This window comes from Sinocyclocheilus grahami, unplaced genomic scaffold, assembly GCF_001515645.1.
Source record: "Sinocyclocheilus grahami isolate Dianchi unplaced genomic scaffold, SAMN03320097.WGS_v1.1 scaffold77.1, whole genome shotgun sequence".
NCBI classification, from domain to species: Eukaryota; Metazoa; Chordata; class Actinopteri; order Cypriniformes; family Cyprinidae; genus Sinocyclocheilus; species Sinocyclocheilus grahami.
In genome coordinates, this window is record NW_015505256.1 from 834,603 (window position 1) to 853,221 (window position 18,619).

The 18,619-nt window shown below is 36.8% G+C and overlaps 1 long non-coding RNA gene across 1 annotated transcript in view; it reads left to right on the forward strand.

Moving 5' to 3' along the window:
- LOC107586064 (uncharacterized) overlaps positions 1–18,262 on the forward strand; it is a 98,041-nt gene extending 79,779 nt beyond the window's left edge. The window contains exon 3 of the long non-coding RNA XR_001609314.1: positions 18,167–18,262. This is a non-coding gene — a long non-coding RNA (uncharacterized lncRNA). The remainder of the gene's footprint in view (positions 1–18,166) is intronic.
- Positions 18,263–18,619: the final 357 nt, after the last annotated feature.

An 18,619-nucleotide genomic window follows, 5' to 3' on the forward strand; every position in this document is an offset into this window, starting at 1 on the left:
AATATATTTACTCAGAATTTTCAAATGACTGAAGTCAGCCCTCTTAAAACATCTTCTTTAGCCATGACATTAATTGATGAGTGTTTCACTCACCTTGAAAAAAAAACCCATTAATTTTGAAATATACTGATTGATTTTTAATGAGAAATAAATAAGTCCATGTCTGTAACGTAAATGTGCATTTCCTGAACATTATGTAAGTATGTATGTAGCCTGTATTACTACTACTGCCTACATAAAACATATCTGAGGTGGTTTCTCCAAAACAACTAAAAATATTTTCATTTTCATCTTAAGTTTGTGTAAGTCTGTGAATTTTTTGCAAAGTTTGAAAGTAAGTTTGTGCTGTCTTTCTTTAAATTAATTTAAAAGCTAATTGGTTTTATATTTTCTGATTGTTTTAGAGGTGTGAATTTAGCAGAATTAAACCTTTATGATGTCAAATTGAATCAATTCATTACCAGCATTAAAAAAAAAAATCAATCACATGCATTAATGTGTTAATTCTGACAGCCTTGTTAGAAGCAGATTAACCAACACCTGGTACCAGTGCCTGCTGCTTTTCTGAAACAAGCAGCGTGCTACTCATAGAAATGACTGAACTTGTAAATGTTTCAGACTAATTTATCTGTAGCTATCAACTAAGCCACACACTCACATACTTGTTGACAGAGAGTGAAGGGCAGCACCTTCGATTAACTCAGAAGGCACTGAGCACAGTGTTTAAAACAAGACATATGGTCATCTCAATCAGCTGTGTGGCTGCCCAACCAGACAGCCATTCCTCCATGTCTCATTGGCTTCGGTATTGATGCGTCTAGCAGAGAAAACCTGGAAGGGAGGGGAAGGTGGTGTGATGCGGGAAATATTCCTCCACGGGACATCTAGACACCTCCCAGTGACCTATCCGATCACAGACACTTGTGTTGTATAGCAGAATATGACGTTGATTTCAGTTAGTAACTAGATTGTATCCATTATAAGGAATATTTGTATTTGTTGTATTTGTATGCATTGAGAAAAGTTTCTTGTCAGATGCTTGTCATTGAATTTTTCAATTTGGAGATTGATGTTCTAAGCTATTCAGTTGTTAAATTCTTGTGTTAAGGATGTCAAAATATGACAAACGTGTTTGGATGCATCTCCAGTCATGCATGTTTCATAACCATAAAGCCATGTCTTTCAGAATAACACATAAAAAGATGATAACAATTTATTTAAAGAATCATGTTTTTGGTCAATTATTTGTTTTCTTCCTGGTTGAGTTGTTCAGAACATCATGATGTTCCAGTGTTCCGGTCATGTGGGTTTTTGAAACATTTAAAGTGTGAAACATGCATCAGGAACACGTATAATTTGTCAAGGCAGCCTAGCCGTAGTTGACAGTGAGGATCACAGTGTTCATCTGTTTGATCCATTTATTCCACCACTGTTATGGATGAGAGAACTGCTGTAATGAAATTGTCTCAGCGCTGCATATTACCCATAATTCCCTAGGCCTTCAGGCGTTGTCTTGCTGAAGCCAGACTGAAAAACATCACATTTAACACATACAATGTTTTCACAAGGTAATTAGGTAACTGCATAAAATAGCACTCTGGTCTTTGGTTTAGTGGGAAAATAACTGTCAGTATGTTGCTTTTAATCCTGACCTGCATTATATGACTAAAGATGTATACAGTATATATATATATATATATATATATATATATATATATATATATATATATATATATATTGTGCTATATAACAGCAAACATAACAGAATCATAACAGAGTAGAACAACACAAATTGAACAATGTAAAAAAAATTATATTAATAATAATCATGTAGAACTTTACCTTCAACTGTAGGCTTACTGAGAAAAATATAAATATTTAAATAGCTTTTGTTCTTCTCCTTCTTTTTATTTTTCTAATGTAGTGTATCATTGGTTAATAGAATATACCTTTCGCCCAACGCTCATATAACTCTGGCTCTCCAAAGTCTCATAATTGAAGACTGAAATGTGTATGTTCATTGTGCACATGTTCATTTATCTGCAAGCACAAGCATGCTGAAGTAATTAGTTTGACTCAGTCTTCATGGTCACTGAGTGTTTGACTGTTGAACTCAACTGGCGCAGTTGAAATGCCAAAGGTCACCTCCCTTCTTTACGCATCCCTGATTACCACCAGCAATTACCTGCCAGACGCGACGTTTCTCCCTGTCTCTCTCTATCTCTCTAACTTCTTTTCATTAAGAGTAAACATATCAGGGTCACAGCAGGGTCAGCCTAGGTGTAAATTTCCCTTTTTCCACCAGAGTGCCATTCATTTCATCCATGCTGACTTTGTCCATAATTTAGAAATAATTAGCTCTTCTGTGTCTGCAGTTCTCCTCCTCTTCAAATGCACTCTCCCCAGATCAATCACACTAATTGCTTTTAAAGGGGCTAATGCTATAAACTGGGCTGCTCTTGTTTTAAACTCTATATCGGGCCCCTGAAGACCCTGTCAGCCCGAGCTGATTTGGATTCAGCGCGAGTCATCGGCAGCCATCGTCGCTGAGAAAGGGCAGGTCAAAAGGTTGTGGCAGCAGAGAATACCTACAAACTAAAACAGGTCGCATCAGAGCCCAATTTGTGCCCAACAAGACAAGGTGCTTGCTGCACTTACAAGGGCAAGGATGCGTTCTTTCATCCGAGATGCTCTTATGGCCAAGAAAGGTCTAGGGGGCGCAGGTCAGCTAGTTTTAGCACAGGCATTTACCTGTTACTGGATTGCAATGGCTTTTGATTTAATGGATGCACAATCTAAATGACTTTTTTCTTTATTTTACTTTTTAGTACTCCACTGAGATGTTTAATATTCATCTTTCTGTATTTTTGTCATTTGAAAAGTTTTAATCTGGCTGTTTACAAATGTTGCCAGTCGGTGCTTGTCTTGTTTTCTGCCATCTGTGCGAGAGAATCAACATCCTGCTATGTGATATTTTGTTTTCCGCAATTGTGATTCATGTATAAACATGTCAAACACTTCTCTTTTTTATATGTGTGTTGTTTCAGATTCTTTTACAGTATAAAAAATTGCTCCAAATTAACCAAAACAGAATTTAACTGGCTCATAACTAAGCTTCAACAATGCAAAAGAATCATAAATTCATATACAGTTGAAGTCAAAAATTTCACCTTGCAGAATCTGCAAAATGTTAATTATTTTACCGAAATAAGAGGGATCATACAAAATGCATGTTATTGTTTATTTAGTACTGAACTGAATAAGATATTAAACATAAAATGTTTACATTTAGTCCACAGGAGAAAATAATAGCTGAATTTATAAAAATGAACCAGTTCAAAAGAAAACATCTGAACAGAATGAAGATGTGTACATTTTTCTTATTTTGCCTAAATTTAGATTAAAATTTCCATTTAGTACTGCCCTTCAAATGCTACAGAAGATACTTACATGTTTCCCAGAAGACAAAATAAGTTAAATTTACCCTGATCTTAAAATTACAAAAAGTAAATTCAACTATTATTTCCCTTGTGTACTATATGTAAACATCTTTTATCTGAAATATCTTATTCAGTTCAGTACTAAATAAACAATAACATGCATTTTGTATGATCCCTCTTATTTCGGTAAAATAATTAATATTTTGCAGATTCTGCAAGGTGTATGTAAACTTTTGACTTCAACTGTACACAGTATGTTTCACATCCTAAAAGTAGTCCATACAATGTAGTGACCTAAATTTAAATCATTATTCCCTAAAAATCCTCACCTTTAGTCGAATAATTTATATAACTGAATAAATTTGAACTGAACTAATCTTTTATGTCCCATAATTTATCTTTGGCTTCATTATAATGATTTCCTATTTGGGAATATGATCAAAGATTACACATTTTAACTTGTTTGGGGAATTTGGATGTTGAAAATTTAACAACATAACTTCACTCAAATAAATAAAATGACTTTTTGTTCATTTTGCTGAATGAGATTCAAAGATCAAGTAAAATTATCTCATCTTCCCATCACTAATAACCATTTCAACCGGATCATTGAGTTTACACTTGCATTTAGCAGACACTTTTATCCTCATTTCCCAAAATGAGGAACATCATAAGCATTTTATCATAAGATCCACAATGTTTGCAATGCCAAGTTCAAGTATATAATAGATTACTACACAGGCTAGAGCAGAAATGAAATTCAGAGAAGAAGAGAAATAATTCTAGATCAGATCAGTTTGATGAATCTTTCAGACTGGTTTTGTGAACTGGAACAACGAGTCATTGAAAATATTTGACTCCTACTGACTCAAATAATTAATTCACAAGTCAGGCACATGAACTCTGCAGACTGGATTTTCAGTGAATAACTGCTTTCCTTAACCAGACACAAGGCCACACTACAGTAATGGCTGGTGTGGAGGTTAAAACAACAACTTTAAGTCTAAATCATGTCCTGACACATCCAGGCCCAGTGGGAACCCTCATATTAAACATTAACATAGAGATCTAAGAGGGGGTGGTTTTCTGACAAGCCACAATTCCGAATGTCAAAGCACAGCAGAGAGCAGTTGTACACCACTGCAAGCACATAGATTGGCCTTGGAGGCATCACACTGTGTTCTGTTCACCCCATGCTTGAAACAGTGAAGCAAGAATACAGTTGCTAGCCATCTTATTGTTAGGCCAAGTTACACTACAATGAAATCATGACCATTTCAGACTAGTTTATGTAAATGCAGTAATTTGGAGTGAATAGCTTGTTGTATTTACTTTTACTTGAGGGAAATATCTGATAGCATTCAGTTGCTCAGCTTGAAGTAAACAGCTGCCACGTTTACTCATGAACACTGTAGGATATCAGACCGAATCAGACAATCTAAGATTTGGTCAAAACATGGTTGAAACATGAGACGAATTCCACAGAGGCCCAAGACAACAGGATGTTCATAAATCAGATCCTGGCCCCAAGCCTGAACCAACTAGCAGCTTTGAGTAGCTCACAGCATTTAAACAAAAGAACACTTATTGACAATTCCAAGGAGATTGTCAATTTTGGGGGGAAGTTATCAAGAATAATGGTCAAAAGAGATGCATAACGTGACCGTCACATGGAAACATGTGGTAGTGATCACGAGCTCTTCGGATTGACTTTTCCCCCCACCTCTGAGACAGAGAACAGACTGAAATTCCTTATGAGAGACCTCTTAACCTCTGGTCTTCATACATTCACAGAACATGTCCTTATGTTCACATACTGGCACAGAAACTGCCTTTCCATGCACCTAAATTACACTAAAAGGACTCAAGCAACTAATCATTGCTATATATATAACTCCATATTATGTATGTAACCTACATGTGACTTATCAGGTCTTAATCATTTATTGTGTATGTATTGTTAATAACTATTGAATAGCTTAAGGGGATGTCATACGGCTCGTTCACTGAATCGCTGGCCGTCTCAGTGATCAGCCGTAAAACAGTGATTCTGTCCTAATTCCCTTACATATTATTGGTGGAGTTCCCTTTAAAATCTTAAATGATTCCCTTTGAGCTAAATTGACCTGTTTCCCTTACAACACTTTTTTTTTAATTCACGTGTGACTAATCATACATTTCACACAATTTCAGAACTTATTTTGTGTTCCACAGAAGAAAGTAAGTCATACAGGTTTGGAGCACCATGAGGGTGAGTAAATGATGCAAAGTAAATGGCATGAGGGTGATTAAATGACACAGTTTTCATTTTTGGGTGAACTAGCCCTTTAAGGAGAAAGAAATCAATATGTTGAAATAAGGATTAGCATTACTATGCACTAGCATCCATCAGTTGTCCTCATCTTTGGCTCTAAAGTTAGATAAAATAGTAACTTATCCTCTATTTTTATACTTCAACTAAAACATAGCAGCCTGGATTGGTTAATGAGGAAGTCTCCCAGTGCAAATTAGGCCACCAACTATATATAAATGCGTGTTTGTGTGATCTTGTGCTTGACAGATATGTTTTCCATTTGTCAGAGGTGCAAATTAAATAAGCAACCCAAATCCTCTCTGTGTTTTGCACAGCGTCTTGCTAATGATCACTGGTGTGCAGAGTGAATTTTTTTTTGTCACATTTGTTAGCATTATTGGCAGGTAAAAAGAAGGAGAATTAATTTAAAAGGTCAAATATGCACATAAATTAGTTTATTGGTAATGATACACTAATTAATTGCAGATATGTGATGCTTGATTTTCCAAGCGTACTGCAGTGGTTTACCTTGCTTGAATTTTAAAAGTGTGAAGTCTCTCTCTCTGAGCCTTTTGTGGTTTAGTAGGCCAGTGAAATGGCGTCCGTCCTTCTGAGGTCACAGCAGGGGAGCCTTTGATGCTCATGTTATCTACAGGGCCTGAACAGGATGAATCTCAGGAGATTCCGTGGATTTTGCCCTTACTGTTTTCCTGCTGTTCCTCCTCGTGGTTTGTAGTGTTTAATTACCTCTCTCCGATTAAGAGTTTTCAGTCGAGTTTGGACCATGTGTCGGCTGTTGTGGTCTATCATGCCAAGTTGTCTGCTCAGACATTTTGGAAATCGGGTGCTATTATCTGTAGTCGCCCAGAGCCTGGCACAGGAGGAGGTTATTGTTATGGCTGTTAGCATTGCCAAGCAAACCATTCTGTCTAAATCCTTGAAATTATATTGCAGACGGAAAAAGCAGAATTTTAAAAAGGAGTCGTACAATAGGGGCAGCGAAATTTTCTGGAAAGAAAAATGGAAAAACTATCTGGGGATGCTCACATAAATTGTCCAGAAACCATTATTAAGACAATGGGAAGAGGAAGCAGTAATGTGTGCTGAAAGTACGGCATGAGCCATTGCATTTGCAAATAAGGAAAATTACATTTAACATGAACTAACAGCTCTGGTTCCGGTGCAAAGTTGTTTCCCTCTCTGTTTCTCTCAGCCTGTCATATAGAAATATGAATCCTACTCTAATGTATTTTTAAATAGATTCTAAACACTCCATAATGTGTCACTCAGTAGCACTAGTCACTGTTTTTAGTGCACATCTGTATGGCACTCAGGGACCTCTGATCATGGACTGAATTTGAGAAAGAGTCACAGTCGCTTCTTGTTTTGTACCCTGTCTGTTTATTTGACTTCATTTTGCGTTGATTATGTCAACATCAAAATGTCTGTGGTTGTCACATGAGATCTGTTTTTTTTCCCCCTCAGGCTGAATAGTTTAATGAAAAACGACATGACGCATGCATACAATAAACCTGGACTGTGAAAACCCCGGTGAAGGAATAAAATGCACACAGTTGCAATACACTCTTCACACTTGGTGTGACAGCAAATTGAAGGCAGAATTTGCGCTAAAGAATGTAGTACCGCTATGCTAAAAGTCTCTCTCGAATGGCACAATTTCGGAATGTACACAACATGCTTTGCCCTTTCAAGTTTCAGTAAACTCTCTGTTAATTGAAATCAATAAGAGGAGGAAAAAAACACCTGTGAGGAGGCAAATCAATGCATTTCTTCACTTTTATTATAAGAAGTGAAGCAGAGGCCATTAGATTTCATTCACTAACCCTATTGATTGCCGGGCCAATAATTTGTTTCGGGGCCCAAAGTAAGCTTTTCACCCCATTAAGTTCCACCACGGGTTCTGCGGACTGAGTGAAGCACAGCCTTAATCATCATTACCACCTGCCTAGTCATTTCTGCACACAGTCAGATAAAATCACTCTGATTATGGATTCCTCAGTTCTCTGCGTCTGCTTATGCCCACCATTTGCATAATTGTCAGATGGACAACATAGCATGAGGCTGAAGGTGGAATTATGGGAGACAAAACAGAGGAAGAGTGATACCTATCTATCTATCTATCTATCTATCTATCTATCTATCTAATCAAGTCACTGATTCCTTCTCAGTCAGTCTACATCCTCACACCAGGCAACTTCTTTAGAAAGATTCACAGATTTATACTGATCTTAGAGACTTCAAGATGAATCTCCGGCCTTTGGAAGAAATCAATGATTCGGCCGGGACGTATCTGTCAACAGTCATTGATCTAACCGTACACATTGTTGAGAAGTGAAGGTTCAATCAGCTGTTTAGCCACATAGTGCCTGTCTGTCAGTCATAGTGTCAACACTGCAGTCAGATGCAAATGCTTCACCACCAGAGGAACATCATTTTTCAGCCTCATCAACTAGATTATTGGCAAAATAAAAAAAGAAAAGAAAAACCTGCGCGACTGAAAGATGTCATTAAAATGATATAATAGAACTGTCTCATATAAATAAAAAGCAAATCACTTTTAATATGAACATCTTTAGAAAAATATATGACTGCAAATTGTTCGAAGTTCATACAATACTGATTTCATGGAATTCATAGGTTGATTTTATTTGTAATAAATTATAATATGTTCAACACCATCACATGTACTGTATTCAACGTAGTTAACACTTTTACCTAATTTAGCATTAATAAGGTTTCATTCTGTTCTGTGTGATTTCTAACAAAATGTCCAGCACATACGCACACAAATCAGTAAAAAAGTGAAATGAGTACATTTTACACTGCAACATTGATGCTGTTTCACTTATACTACATACTTTTATGATAATTACCTCACCTTTATTAGTCCTGGATTTCAATAAAAATACATTTGCTTTTTAAACAGGTCTTTCTTGGGCAAAGTTGATAACTATTCTGTCACTTTGAGTTCTGACAAGTTCTCAAAGTTATATGTCTCAAAAGTTTTGGATGCTGTCAATACTTTGCTATTGTACATTTAAACTGCCAAAACAAGAATATAACTTATTTAAAAAAAATAAACAAATAAATAAACATATGCCCTTGCAACCAAAAAGTACAGAAAATGTGATAATTTTCCTCTAATTTCCTTATATAAACCATTACAGTTGTTAACTTATGTCAAACACGTATGTACACACGTCTCCTTCGCATATCTTCTCATCTGTTATTATTTAAAACAATGTTTTTTTTTTTTTATCTTTGTCAGCTTTATCATTGGCATGGCAAGTCACATTATGGTAGAGAATGAAAGCATGTTGAAGATTATGTTTCAGATTAGAATCCGAGTGAGGAATCTCAAATAAGATGAAAGCTGAAAGCAGCGTTTTCATTGTCAACTTGAGAGAGATGGCTATCCACTGGATAAATGTTTGGGCTCTGGGGTTCTGATGTGACCGTCTTCACAAACAACTGATACAAGCTGTTAGTATTCCTAAACGGCTCTTCAGAGCTCAGCTTTTAGCAGTGTGCCCTTCTCTGACCAGAAAAATGGTGAAGAACTACAAAGTAAAAGTATTCAAAATGTCACCTTTTGTGTTTATTTAAAAAGAAAAGAAAAGAAAAGAAAAAAAAGACAGGTTTAGAATGACATGAAGTTGATGGAATCTTCATTATTTTGAACTATGCAGTTAAGATACTGAATGGAAATTAGACATTTTACAATGTATGGCATTTAGTTCAGCTGCGGCTCTCTGGGAATGCTGTGGGTCAATTCAGCGCTTAACTTTGATCAAAAAAATCTGTTATGAATTCAAGAAGTTCCCTCAGGTCAAGTGTTTGTTCTTCAGCATGGGACAACATTATGACTTTATCTGAGAGAGAGAGAGAGACAGACTGGACAGAAAGGTCACATGTTAGAGCTACAGAAATGCATAAATTAGGAGAGGCTGGGGGAAATTTTTTTTTTCCAGCTTCATCTATATAAAAATAATAAAGAGTTTGCATGCAGAGTTTAAAAGCTGTTTGAGATGTAGTGCTGCAGGTGACTTTCCATATTATGACAAGACAAGATGATGTAAAGAAAGTAAAGATAGAGCACTGAATAAATAAAAAGATTATGGCAGTCCTTAAATTATTTATGTCTGTGCCTCTTTGAGGGGACCATGTTTAGTAAGATTTTCTTCTAGTAAGATCTGCAAGAGTGTAGTGAAGTTACATAGCAGAAGTTTGTGCTGAATTCTGTTGCATTGTATAACCTACATATAAAAAATTTAAAAAGCCATCTATAAACTTGAATCTCTCTTTATATTAATAGCGTAATAAGTGGAGTTGTGTGCAAACCTTGTAAAAATGAGTGCAATTGATTTCAAAGTGAACCTATTGTACTCTGTTATTTGCATTGTTTACATTTAAATTACATTTCTAACCTGGCAGCCATGGTATTGTATTAATCTGGATGCGGTTATTATATGTCACACATAATGATGTGCAAATCTGATGCTTAAACTAATTGGGCCAGCTGCTAAGCAGCAAAAGGCTACAACCCAAAGAGACAGAAAGAGGATTACAGATTCAAGAAGCCCCTCTTTATTTACACCTCCTGTGAGTTGATTGTATTTGCAGATTCACAGTTAAACTCTAATATTTGGATTCTGCTTTTGTCCATCTGGATTTATTAGAGAATAGTCATCAATTAAATATGGATAAATATGAACACTGTTCTCTTTTTCTCACCTTCATCTGGACTGTGTATGTGTGAGTAAGTGTCTGTATGTGTCTATTCAGCTCTCTCTGTTAAATCAAGCAGAAGTGGACGGGCGTTTTGAAGGCCCTCGACTGACCCTGTGCGTAGACATGATTTGGGAATCCAAACTCCCTGCAGAGGCTTGTGACATTTGGAATACAAACGTCTGAGTTTCTAGCAGAATGCCTGCCTGATCCAGCTCTGTCTGACCGTGACAGGACTGGCTCTTCTGGGAATGTGTGAACTTTGTCATTACCTGAGCTACCTAATTACTACAAGAACTTCCTAATGTCAGATATTTGGTTGATGAAATATTATAAATGTAACAATGTACAGCATAACACTTTAAAATAGGGTTGTATATGGTTACACCGTAAGATAAAAATATCCAAGGAAAAAAATGGAAAAGGTAATGGTAATTTTTTGCTAAGACAAGTTTATGGACATTTACTTTAACCCTAAAATGCAACACAATGCAATGCGTAATTTAAAATACAAGTAAAAAAAATCATTAATGAATAATAATTTTACTACATTTATTAAACTTGGTTAATGTTAATTATTATGGTTGTAATAAATTAGAGTGATTAATCAGCATATTGTGTAATTTATTCAATTGTTTTATTTTTTTTATGAAATGACAGCCCTAATTTTTAGAGACATACTTGGCATTTGGATTCAAAGGATGCTGGGAAAGATAACTGTTGAACTGTTGCCAGTAAATAGAGTAATAGCATGTGTCAACATGTTGTTGTATATTCAGGATACTTAATAATTCAAATAAAATGACTTGGCACAGTGATTATTCTGAATGTTATAAGCTGCTGAGGCTCAGATGCCAAGTAGTGAGATATTTCCTCTGTAGATTTTTTAATGCTTTTGCTAGGGCTGTAGTACTAGAGTCCGGTTATTGGTTGTAATGCTCACCGCTGTAAAAACAAAAAAAACAAACAAAAAAAACAAACAAAAAAAATGTAGTTTTATTTGTTGGCCCTAATATGCAGAGTTAATTATTCATTTATTTGTCACAAGTAATCATCATTGCAAAAAAAAAAAAAAAAAAACTCCACTGTTATCACACATAGCAGAATTTCCTCATATCGTGCAGGACTATTAGAAAGGCAAAATCAATGCAAATCAGTGGATATGTCTGCTATAATAGGATAGGTGTGTTAAGGCCAGTTGGAGCTAAACTCTGCAGGGCATTGGCCCTCCGGGATCTAGTTAGGAGACCCCAGTCCTACAGAGTTGTTACTTTGCACATGCTTTTTGATCATTACAAATAATGTAAAATTATTTTCTTAGAATAGGAGATATGCTGTCTCTCGCATCACATACATTATCAATAGTTAAGTATGTGGTCTTGAAGAGGATCCTTTTTTTCTCTCATTTGGACTCAGTCTTGACTTGGACTCGAAACTTTTGGACTTGGACTTGATTTGGACTCGAACCTCTTTGGACTCGGTCTTGACTCGGTCTCGACTAGTCCTGGTCTTGGACTTGTCTTGGACTCGACAAAGCTGGACTTGACTACAGCTCTAGCTTTTGCTGCTTAAAAGCTCTGGCATTTTCTACAGGACAAATGGCTTACTGAGTTTATTCCTGAGAGCACACAGTCTCCCAGGAAACTGTTACAGCCTTTTTACAGACCATCACAAAGGACATTCCCTGACCAAGAGCATCCAGGCACGGCATTTGAGCAGAACTTGTACTTTGTGACATTCATTTTCCATTTGCATATGCTGTTATTTTTGCTGTGAGTAGGCAATGGTGAATGAAAAGTATTTACTTTTGATTGCTCTTGTAGTTCACCCCCCAAATAATCAGCATTTATTTATTTACACTTGAGTTTACTTGTTGCTGCTGCTTTTGAATGTGTTTATGTGTATGTGTACATCTGTGCATGTGTTTGTATGTGTATGCTAATGTGTGAATGATGACTGTGTGCTTGAAAAAGCTGTTAAAGACACAGCATAACCATAGAGCTTGTGTGGATCAGCATGTGTGTGATCCACCAGTGCAAACAGAACAAGTACCAGTGGGGAAAAACAATGTCCAAACAAGCAGTGCCTGCTTGAACCACCGCACCACAAAAAGCCACAACACAACACAACAAACAATGAAGCAGCCAGCAGGGCATCAGCATGAACTGCCAACAACATGCAGATTCATTGGGATGAATCCAAGAATGTCAATTTTATTGTTGTGTAGTTTGAGAGAAAAAGAAAATCATCAAAAAGAAACAAAGCATAAACAATCAGCTCCAGTGTGAAGCAGCAGCGGTTAATGAGCAAACTTCATGCATCCATGCTAAGAGGTGCTAGTAAAGTCCAAGACCACTGAGACAAAGAGCCAGCAAAGCATAAACATAAACCGTTAACATTATAATGATAACACATTCATTGCAAATGCTCTGCTGTCAGGAAAAACAACTACCCTACCCTATATATATATATATATATACAGTATATTATAAATACAGTTTTATGAAAATGCCATGCCCATTTGCACTTTCAGATATTCCTTAATTTTTCAATGAAATCTCACTCTTTTTTTTACTGTCCATGAAGTGTGGTCTGCTGTTTCCTTTTTACACGCTCTAATGGACATTGCTATGGGCAAACAAGCCTTTTTGCTTATCTCTGTTGTTTACTTATAATTTAAACAAAAACATTCATTTTGGAAGGGGAAAAAAACCCGACAACATTAAGCCTGAGTTAATTAACATTTAATAAATAATCTACCGCAAGCCTATTATCTCATTCAAGGCTTACCCACCAGGAAATGGGTCGTTAGATTCCTTTTTTCTTTACATGCACTCGCACACACTTGTGTGTTTCAGATGAACATATTTCACTTAATTTACCTCGGCAAGCTTTCTAACACAAATGCTTCAGTTTTTATTAGGGGACCTTTTACTGATTTTAGTCCAATTAGTTTGTCTCTCAATGCACCACATAGTGAAAAGCAAATTTTGTTCAGCTGAGCTAAAACAAAATCATTCCCATTTACATCAAACAGGGACTGCTACACTGTAAATAAATACACAATGGAGATGTAATATTCTGCTTGCTTCAACTAAACACGTACCTTGCATTGCACTGTAAATGGAGTTAGACTCTACTTAAACCCAACCACAGTGTTACTCTCAAGTTACTAATGCAGTTTAAAGACGAAAAAGGTTCTGCAGACAATTCCATTAATGCTCTGCAAACTCTCAGCTGACTGCAGGTGTAGGCTTTCTCTAACAACACTATAACACAACAGCACTCAGAAATAGTAAAAAGCAATAATAACTGCTAAGTGTTTTTCAGTTTGAAACTAGTCAAATGCAGGAGTGAATCGTGCCAAAAATCAGCCAAATGTGTTTAATCGTTTATTTTTTTAATTTCTCCAGGCAGACGAGGGGGCGAGTGTTTTCTTACTCATCTATTGCTCGGTATTGGAAACACAAAGGTGGCTAAGCTTTGATGGGATAACGAGCGGGAATTTGTATAAGTGCTAGGAACAAAAGATGGAAAAAGATGAAAGTGGCAGAGAAGCTGAGAAGAAGAAGAAAAAAAACAGACCAACAAAAACACACACTCATTCCAAATTGGTGAATGATAGTTACACAAAGCATAGAGGGAAGAGGGAACTCTAGTCCGCAAGAGGAGGCTGAGTCATGTTGACAGAAAAGCGAATCTGAGCCAGTAGCCCCTCGCTGCAGAACAAAGATCCAGGGGGTGGGGTTGGATCCACATCTAGGGGGTGGAGATGGGTAGGTTTAGGGTAGGAGATGGGTGGGGTTAGGAATCAGGGGGTAGAGACGGGTAGGTTTAGGTATATGTAAGGTGGGAGGAGTTGGATCTGGATCCAACCTCAACCCCTGGATCTTGTGTTCTGCAGTGAGGACCATCTCATCTGAGCAAACACCTAGAGACACAAAACAAACTCACAGGCACATGTATTTATTTATGTATGTATTTATATATCTATTTATTTATTTATAGCCTACTATTTGTGTTACTATTCTTTAAATCTGTCCGATTTTTTAGTGATATTTATTTTTGCAAGTTATATCGTTACCTATAGGTGGCGACGAGTTTGTCTTTATGAACGAGTCATTTGAGTCATTCACTTAATGGATCCTTCAAAAATGTTGATTCATTCAGTAACGTCACTGCAAAAACGGTGCTCGGAGACACGCAAAGCGTAAAGGTGGAACAAAAATAGACGATATCGAGTGTAAAAAGTAGGTTATTCAATATTAGCCTGTTGTTTCTTAAATATTTGTTGTATAAAAGCAGTCATGCTGTTGGTCTGAATATGAGCAGGGCTGTGTTCACATGGCTGTGACACGATTTTTGGATGATTCATGGAACAGCACTTATGTAATTTATATAATAATTTAAGATATAATAATAACAAGACTTATTGTTTTATTATTATTATTAGTAGTAGTAGTAGTAGTAGTGAGAATTAGTGAGAACACACAGGAACTCATCACAAAATGCTTTTTCCTCCTTTTCTTATTTTATTTTCATTCTACATCTTCCACTTCCTTTTCTTTTCCCTTTTCCTTCCTCCCTTCTATTCTTTTGTAAGGTAGCTAAACACATTTGCTCCTTCGATAATGTCCGCTCCTGTGAGAATCCTCATTAGGTCTGTGCTCTAATTAATCCTCCTTGATTTCCATGTTGCTTGCTCTCTCTTTTGCACTCTCTCTACCAGCTCTGCAAGTCCTCACATGGTGGATTACTCTTGCTCGTGGGTGGGAAGAAGAAAAAAAAAAAAGAAAAGAATGTTCACAAGTCATTTACAAGAATGAACATTTCGGTTCTAACGCCCACCTCAGGAATTGTAACAAAGGAAAGATCTTTCATTATCTGTTCGTATAACAAAAAAAGGCAAGAGAAAGATGCCAGCTATGACCTCTGTGACTGTCACATGGTTGAGCCAGAGAAGAAACAAGTATATTTATGTTGGATGGATATGAGTAGACGGGGGTGAGTAGGCTATATTCTACTGAGCATAGTAGGCTTATGGGTCTCTTCTATGACTTATCCTCTAGTGGTGGGCAGTCTTTCTGTACCGAATCAATCTCAGGCATTCCCTGTCTGCCTCAAAAAGCCCTCTAAAGGCCTTAAAGCCACTGAGAGCCCTGCACTGATGACCTGCTCACAGCTTCCAGAGTCAACCATCAACTCCACAGCTACAGAAAGAGACTCTCACTTCCTGTGGCCCAACATGATCTCATAAGAGATATTTGTGGTATGGTGTGGTTGCAATACACATAAATCACATAAATATAAAATGTTGTATAGACACTGAAGGCTAAATAATTTAATGCATTACTGCTTCTGAAAAGTAATCATTGCATATATGAACAGCTTTAGAGATGTACAGGTTTTTTATGAATCATTTTAAGTTTGTAGAATATTGTAGAAAATGTATTTAAAAAAAAAAAAAAAGGTTTATAGTAGCATTTTTTATATTGTTGTTAGGTTCAGGTATGAGATTATTAATCAAATATAACTGAATATGTTTCCAAAATACTCTTATGCTCACCAGTGCTGCATTTATTTGATCAGTACTATAAAACCATTAATATTTTTAAATGTTATTTCAATGTCAAATGTCATTTATTCCTGTGATGGCAAAGCTGTATTTTCAGCAGTCATTACTCCAGTTTTCAGTGTCTCATGCTCCTTCAGAAATGATTCTAATATGCTAATTTTGTGCTTAGTATTTCTTATTATCATCAGTATTGAATCATCAAAGTAGTTGTGATGCTTAATATACTTTTTTTTCAGTATTCTTTTAAAATGTTTTCATTTTCCTTTTTTAATTCAATGCATCTTTGCCAAATAAAATTATGAATTTCTTTAAAAAATTAATAAAAAAATGACCCCAGACTATTGAATGGTAAAGTGACGTGACATGTGGCCAAGTATGGTGACCCATACTCGGAATTAGTGCTCTGCATTTACCCATCCAAAGTGCACACACACAGCAGTGAACACACACCCGGAGCAGTGGGCAGCCATTTATGCTGCAGCGCCCGGGGAGCAGTTGGGGGTTCGGTACCTTGCTCAAGGGCACCTCAGTCGTGGTATTGAAGGTGGGAGAGAGCGCTGTACATTCACTCCCCCCACCTACAATCCCTGCCGGTACAAGACTCGAACCCGCAACCTTTGGATTACGAGTTAATATTAAATATTAAATATTACGAGTCCGACTCTCTAACCATTAGACCACGACTTACACGTAGTGTACATTTAAACATTACCTACACATTCTCATAAGATCAGGCTGAATACCCACAATCCTCTCTGCTGTCTCATTAAACCAACCTTCAGACATTTCTTCCTCTCATCATCCCAAAGACTCTACGGGAAAAAATGGGGGCTTGAATTTTTTTAATTCTTTGTTCATCCTAATAAGTTGGGTGGGTGGGTGTTGAACGGATGCTGACTTTGTGGCTTCATCTCCATCTTTCATTTCCAGTCTTATAATAATGTAACCGGTTGCAAAGGAAGTCGATCACTCTTAACAGTAGAATATGTAAATCCCGGGACTGGAGGAAACCATCAATCCTCCATATTGAGTGAGAATGCTGGCATGCAATTGAATGTCTCTCTCATTGCAATGTACTTTAATCTTCATAATCCTGAGGTTTGAAGAATACTCTAATCCATAAGCAAGCACTGCACATATATTCATTTTCAGCCCTCCGTTGGAAAATGGCACTCAATTGGAAGTAAGCAGTACCCATGATGGTGGTTTTTGATCGATAACCTCCGCATCTAGCCGCTGATTGAAATAGATATTTGCCGTGGAGTTGTTTCTCTCCATAATGATCTAATTTCATATTCTTGCCTCAAACAGTTCCTCGCTCCCTGATGCATAAGGCAAGCTGTGCACAGAGCCCACCCAGCATAATCGTGCAAGATTGAATGCTAGCTAGTTAGCTCTTGATATGGGAGATAACCTTATGGAAAACATTACACCTTATCTGTATTTCTCAGGAGAATTTCACCTGCTGTCTTTATAAGGCCAATTTGTGGTAAACAGGTTTTGCCTCAGGGGCTTCCAAACTGAAAAACATCTCTGCACCATATGACCCACCATAAAACATGCCCGAATATCCAGATAATCAGCTCCATCATCTTTTAAAATTTTTAAATGGCTTATTACAGGGCCAATTAAATTAAACATCTTATTTTAGGAAGCATTAGGCCACAAAGTCAAAATATGCTCTTGGGCCAGGTGCCATGGTTCTTTTATGTAGACAAGATAAATGTTGAATAAAAGTGTCTGTTGTGGTTTAGATCGCTTATTAACCCAACCCAGCCTAAGGCTGAAGCTGCATTTTTTACAGATGGCATAACAGTATAGTTCAGTTGCTGAGCCGGAAGATACAACGGTTTAATGAGACAGCAGGAGAAGAATGTAGTTTGCCCAGGAAAAGCATTAGGCAGTAGAGTCGGTGTGGGTTTGAGGCGGTACATATGGTCAAATGTCTCCCGATTGTCCAGGAGCTTCTCAAGTCAGCGTATGCCACAATATGTTCATCCATGTCAGTATAACCGGGCATCAGATGGATTTTAGATGAAGCACATTTATCTGCTTGTTATTTTCAAGCACAGTAAGATAAATAGCTTCTGTCGTTTATCTCATTTGCAGATCCTGCTGTGAATTCTGCTGTTGCAGCGGTCTTCTTCGAGCAAAAATTCATCCCACACATTGGCATCTGTATTCAGAAGGCCTGACAGGTAAGATACATTTGAATTGTACTGAGGTTCTGTGGATAAGTGAAACTCAGGACTCAACAATAAAGATGGCCTGGTGGCAAGGAGTGTTTCGGACCACTTGACAACTCTAACTTGCCCTTTTTAGGCAATTGATCTGGATCTTGTTCATTTTTATACCTTGCAAGCTCACGTATTTCATTTTCTGTGGTGTTCTTACCAATATAATGGTATCAAACTGTCTGTATTTAGAAGGAGAAAAAAATATATATATATAAATATTTATATATATATATATATATATATATGAATAACATTGTTATTATAATGAATAACATATTTATACAACAGTTCTTTCTGGTCCTCGAATCTGATTGACTGATAAGAG